Source organism: Pundamilia nyererei, unplaced genomic scaffold (assembly GCF_000239375.1).
Source record: "Pundamilia nyererei isolate P.nyererei 1_Seehausen unplaced genomic scaffold, PunNye1.0 scaffold00238, whole genome shotgun sequence".
Lineage (NCBI taxonomy): Eukaryota > Metazoa > Chordata > Actinopteri > Cichliformes > Cichlidae > Pundamilia > Pundamilia nyererei.
Window position 1 is genome coordinate 710,612 of NW_005187639.1, and position 6,928 is coordinate 717,539.

The following is a 6,928-nucleotide window of genomic DNA, read 5'->3' on the forward strand; positions in this document are numbered from 1 at the left end:
TACAGCATGTTCTAATCACTCTAATAGGATATTATGGTCGACAGTATCGAACGCTGCACTGAGGTCTAGCAGGACAAGCACAGGTTCTCTTCTTATTTTCTCAAACTCAACAGTAATAAATCCGAGCTCCTCTTGGTCGGCTGTAAATCTACATTATCCAGAACCAACAGTTTCTCTGTTACTATCAATAACTCGCCGGTCTTTGTTTCTTCCTCTGTGAAAAGCTTGGGTGTCATCCTCCACAGTACTCTATCTTTCAATTCACACATTAATAATATTACTCGGTTTGCATATTTTCAATTGTGCAACATTAATCGTCTCCGTCCTTTCCTCTCCCCACATGCCGCTGCCATTCTTGTCCACAGCCTTGTTACTTCCCGGACTGATTATTGTAATTTACTTCTTTACGCTCTTACTCAAACATCCATCCACAAGCTCCAACGCGTCCAGAACTCTGCTGCCCGTATCATCTCCAGGACCCCTTCTGTCCACCACATCACTCCTGTCCTGCAGCAGCTTCATTGGCTTCCAGTCAAATATCATATCAATTTCAAAATACTCTTGTACACATTTAAGGCTGTTCATCATCTCTCCCCTCCATATCTCTCTGACCTGGTTCAGATCACCGCCCCATCTCGGTGTCTCAGATCTTCTTCTTCCCTTTCTCTCTATGTCCCCTCCGTCTTGCCACCACGGGGAGCTTTCAGCTGCTCCTCGACTCTGGAGTTCCCGACCTCCTGATTTAAGAAACATCTCTTCCTTCTCTCTCTTTAAGTCCCAATTCAAAACTCACTTGTTCAAAACAGCTTATCCCACATAACCTCTCCACTCTGCTATTTTACATTTGTTTTATGTCTTATGCTTTTATGATTGTGTAAACTGTTTGCGTTTATGTTCCTTTTATTATTCTACCTTGTACAGTGTCCTTGAGTGTTCTGGGCGCTTTCAAATAAAATGTATTATTATTATTATTATTATTATGTTTGTTTTTCTTATTAGTAAAAACCATCAAGAAGTCCCAGCAGCAGGAGACACACACACACGTATAAACATTCAACTTTCACAATCCATCACAAACATTATCACTCAGTTATCAGTAATGGAACATAAAGCGAACATGTCATACGTACACATACGCAACTTATGAGTGATTTCACACTTCTCTAATTTCTACACATGGTTGACCAATCACAGCCCTGCTCTTGCCAGCTCACATCCTATAAAACGGCTGCATTGACCTGAGTGACTTGAACCAATCATTTTCCTTTCACGTTGGTCCACAGAGGTGTGTTTCACACTCATGTTACAACATTTGAAAAACCCACTAAGGGGGAGACGGGAGGAACTCGTGATAGTTCTGGCTCTTCTCAGGGAAGTTTTGACCTGCCAGCATCTTTGTGAGTGAAGTGGGTGAAGAGGCCGGCACATTGGTTTCTGCTAATTAGACGTTCTTGTAAAACGTCTAATTAGGCAGACGTGCAGGTCGTGTAACTCAAGGGTAGCTTCTCTGTGCTCTTACCAGCTCGTGTCACTTACCTAACAATTACTCACAGCAGTTTTTATCAGTTTTGCAATCTTCATTCTATCCCCTTAAATTTAAAAAACGTTGTCATCGTGTCTGCTTACAATAGAGAGCATGTGTCAAAAAAGGAAAAATAAAATAACACTGCCCGTGGTTTAAAACTAACTTATTAGCTGAATGAATTCAGTAAATTTGTTGTTTTTAGTCAAGTAGTTTTTCAAATGTTTAAAATATTTGTGTAAAGTTTCAAAAAGAAATAGAAGCAAAACCAAAAATAATGAGTTAACTGTTGTGCATGACGTCACTGCAACAACCTGTGAGCAACTGATGAAAGACATTTTACTTTCACTGTTTTGTGTTTCTCACCTGAATCAGTTACACTAAAGACTAATATCTTTAATGTTCAAATTTTTCCCTGAAATCAAAACCTTCCAAAGATGACTTGACAAAATGAAATTATGCTTTTAAAGTAGCAGGTACTCAATATGGAAAATACTAGAAATGGTGAGTTGAACTGAAATAGAAGAAAATGTTAGATGAACTTTGTCAGTTAGTAGGATTCTAAATTAAGTTACATTACTTATTTCTTTTAAGTACTTGCATTTTGTTTCAGGTCAGGTGACGGTGACTGTCCTGGTGACCGTAAGGGGGCGGGGCTTTATTCATGTTTGAATGCCTTTGAGACTCCAAACGTTTATTTCAGTTTTTCTTTGCTGACTCTGCAGACTGTAATGGAGGCTCCGGCCAGCAGGGGGCAGCAGGTGGTTTTACCTGAAGTCATTACAGCTGAAGTTCTGTGTCTGTGAATGATGCATGCTGGGAAAACAGACCGAGAGCCGCTGTGACATCGGCACAGGTGAGCGGGTGGGTGGGATTCTGGGACGTGCTCAGACTGAGGTGTGTCACATGACCCTGCTGCTCTACAGGGTCCACCTCACTCAGCTGAGAGCAGGAAACGAAGCAGGAGCCGGGGAGTCTGCTCGTCCTCAGTGTTTACATGAAACTAATAATACGATTGTCAATAATCAATGAACCAATGTCTCTGACTCCTCTTAAATCTGACTTCTTTAAAGTTCACCCAAAAACACTAAACCTCCCCCGTCAAATGTCGCTCTGCCTGGAAGTGATGTAATAAAAGGCCGACTGAAGCCCCTCCCACAGCAGTCTGTTCACAGAGGGGAGGGGCCGTGACAGGCAGAGCCTTCAGTTTTCAGGCCTCTCTTCTGTGGAACCAGCTTCCAGTTTGGATTCAGGAGACAGACACTACTTTTAAGATTAGTAAGTACCGTATTTACCGTACTATAAGGCGCACGTAAAATCCTTAAATCGACAGTGCGCCTTATAATCTGGTGTGCCTTATGTATGAAATTTGCTTTGTGCTTACTGACCTTGAACCGATTTTACGTGGTACACGATGCTCAAAAATCTGTCAAAAAAACCTTTTAGTGCCACTTTCTCGGAGCATTACGGTTACCGTTGCAAGGAGCCTCATGGAGTAATACGTACTGTGCTTCAACACAACATTACCGTGTTATGCTTACGAAGCGGATTTTAAACAATCAGTTATGCAGTAGAAAATGGAAATAGAGCAGCTGCGAGGCAATTCGGCATTAATAAGTCGGTGGTGCGCAAGTGGAGGAAGCACGAAGATGACCTAAAACAAGTAAAGAAGACCAAAAGGAGTTTCCGAGGGAACACGGCGCGATGGCAGAGGACAAAATTGAACAGTGGGTTATTGAACAGAGAACAGCAGGCAGAAGTGTCTCTACAGTCTCTGTTCGACTCAAGGTTACAGCAGCACGTGACATGGAGATCAACGACTTTCGAGGGGGACCTTCTTGGTGCTTCCGTTTTATGAAAAGGCATAATCTCTCAATCCGCACAAGAACTACTGTCTCACAGCAACTGCCAAAGAAAAGTTGGCCATTTTCAGCACGTACTGCCAGAATGAGATCACTGGAAAGAAGATCCGGCCAGAACACATCACTAGCATGGACGAGGTCCTCCTCACCTTTGACATCCCCGTGAACCGTACTGTTGAGAAAACAGGCACCAGTACGGTATCTACACGCACCACAGGGAACGAGAAGTCATCCTCCACTGTAGTTCTGGGCTGCCAAGCTAATGGCCAGAAACTACCACCCATGGTCATTTTCAAGAGGAAGACTTTGCCAAAAGAAAAGTTTCCGGCCGGCATCATCGTGAAGGCTAACTCAAAGGGCTGGATGGACGAGGAGAAGATGAGCGAGTGGCTGAGTTTATGTCAAGAGACCGGGTGGCTTTTTCCACAAATCTCCGTCTCTTTTGATCTACGACTCCATGCGCGCCCATCTCACCGAGGCTGTCAAAACCCAAGTGAAGCAAACTAATTTGGAGCTTGCCGTCATTCCGGGTGGATTAACCCAAGAACTCCAACCATTGGTTGTTCAAAGTTAAATTACGAGCTGCGTGGGAGCATTGGATGACAGAAGGCGAACACACATTCACCAAGACAGGGAGGCAATGCCGAGCAAGTTACGCCGCTACCTGCCAATGGATCGTGGATGCTTGGGCTAAGGTATCAGTTTCAAGTGTCGTCTGAGCTTTCAGGCTGGAATAATCACTGAACAGCTAAGTAACAGCAACGAGACTGATTCAGATAATGATGAGAGGGATCCGGGCATGCTTGATGCCGAAATTGCCCAGCTGTTTACCGTAACTCAGACACGGTGAAGAACTTGATGGAATTGTGGAAGTTAATGTACAGGAAAAAGTGAGTGTATTCTTCAATATTTAATGTGTTACAGCTTAACAGTGTTAAGAGTTACTGTGAATGAGCTTAATAAAGGTCGAGTTATCTGACTGTTTGTCTTAATGTGCCTTATAATCTGATGCGCCTTATAGTGCGGAAAATACGGTGAGCAAAATTTATTTATATAGCACAATTCACAGAATAAAATCACAAAGTGCTTCACAATAAATCCAGAAATATAAATAAAATAATAGAAAACAGTGAAAAGATTAAAAGCTTGTTTGTATAAAAATGTCTTCAACTGCTTTTTAAAGGAGTCAGTGGAGTGTGCACAGCGTAAAGACGACAGCCTCGGTGCCCGAGGAGCCCGATCCCCACACAGGGTTTGAACCCAGTGCGTGGGACCAACAGTGACCTCTGACCTGAAGACCCGAGTGCTCGGGATGAAGCATGAGGCTTCAGCAGCTCAGAGATACGCTGGGCAGCTTCAGCATGCAGAGCTCAAAAAGTTACGACAAAAGTTTTAAAATGAACTCTAAAATTTCCTGGCAACCAATGAAGAGAAGTCAAAACTGGAGTAATGTGTGACCTCTTGTTTGTGCCAGTTAAAAGTCTGTGCAGTCTGAAGGCGTTCCACAGCTGATTTGTTGAGACAAGTAAAAAGACCGTTATAATAACCCAAGATTAGGCTTCAAACTTTCCTTTTTGCTAAAGCATATAGTTAGGGCTGGACCAGGTGACCCTGAATCCTCCCTTAGTGATGCTGCAATAGACGTAGGCTGCCGGGGATTCCCATGATGCACTGGGTGTTTCTTCTTCACTCACTATGTGCTAACAGACCTCTCTGCACTGAATCATACTTGTTATTAATCTGTCTCTCTTCCACAGCATGTCTTTATCCCGTCTTCCTCCCTGAGCCTGACAAACAGCTCGTTTATTCAAACAGTAACCATGTTCGTAGCATCAGTGACGAGAGCGCAGCGTCCACGTGAGCATGCTTTCATCACACCGTTGTTTCCATCTCGTGACTTTGTTCATCATGCAGATTGATGTAGACTTATCTCATCAGTCTTTTTTCTGAAAGTTTGACCTCGATGACCTTCAGTCCAGAGTCTTGGAGATGTTGTGGCGGTCAGTGTTCAGTGCCGCCGCCCGGCCGACCTCACCTGCAGCTCTCTGAGCCAAGAGGTGAGAGCCACTGCTGCAGACTCCACCCCCTGCTCGACCACGTGTCAATCAGATGAACCTGAGGTGTCGCAACGATTGCGGTGTGAAGAAATGTGAACTTTGACCTCTTGGGCCAGCTTCCAGGTGAATGAGGGTTTCTCGATCCTGCCCACGTCGGTATTTTGTCGTCTTGTGGAGGCGCTGATGATGAGCAGAATCTGATGCAGCTGTTTAATACGCCAACTGTTCATTTCTGTCAAAATTACATGTAAACAAAAAGTCTCCACAGTCCATGAAGTTAGCGCTGGACCACATCTTATAGATGAATGTTTCATTAATCGGTGGCTCTAATCGGCGTTCGTTCAGCCACCATTGATCAGTTGGTATACACGGGCAAAATAAAAAAAAGAATAAATAAAGAACATATTTATCAGTCATGTGTAATATTCATACAGGTGTGTCTGTATGATGCTTCCTGTTTCCTGTACAGGTGTGTTTGATGTGGGACGATGAACGGCGTCTCCGTGGCTGTGAGTTGGAAACAGATCATGTGACCAGCTGTGACACCCCCACAGTGTTACTGTGTGAGCTGGTGATTTTCCATATTCATGTATGTTTAGAGAAATCATCTTGTACCCTCAGAGCTCTGTGGTCTGACACTCAGGTGGGCTGGTTGGTGTCCTGGCCTCTGTGGGACATTAAACTCTCACTTTGAGGGATGAAGGTCGGGACGTTTTAGCATCGCTGCTCAGGTGTTGGAGGGTAAATTGGCTGCTGAGGATGTGGAGCTCAGGTGAGCTCAGACTGACGATGATGATGGAGGATGTGTGATCTGTAGCAGCTGGACGTCTGTAGAAAGCACGACTGAATCTTCTCTAAAAGCAGCTGAAACTGTCACGCATTACAAACGCGTCAGCATGCAGCTGCAGGCTGATGTTCTTCAGACACCATGAACCATCATCACAAGTTCATGGATCGCCTTCATGCTCCACCTCAGTCCAGCAACAGGATCTCACCTCCTTCATCATCATCCATGATGGTGGTGGCATAGCTCAGGAGGTGGAGCACGTCATCTGCTAATCATAGATGATGGTTTGATCCCTGGCTGCTCCAGTCAGCGTGCCAAGATACTGAAGGTTGTTCTCGATGCGTTCATCGAAGTGTGGCCGGACGCAGCGCAATAACGGTTTACCGCTACGCCGAGCAAAGCACCAAGCACGGCAGCGGAGTACTCGCGCATGCCGCAGACTTGAACTTTGACCCCTGCATGCTGTAACGTACCTTCACGTGGCCAATAGAAACAAAGCCTTCAGTTCAACCACACGGTGTGTGTCTGAGGTCGATGAACTGATACAGGTTTACGTGCATCTGTGGGGACCTCCAGAGCCTCCTTATAAATAAAACTGAATTAAAAAGTAGAGGACACAGAGTAGACCCACAGAAACCCTCAGAGTCCAGACCCACAGACCCACAGTCACCCTCAGAGTCCAGACCCACAGACCCACAGT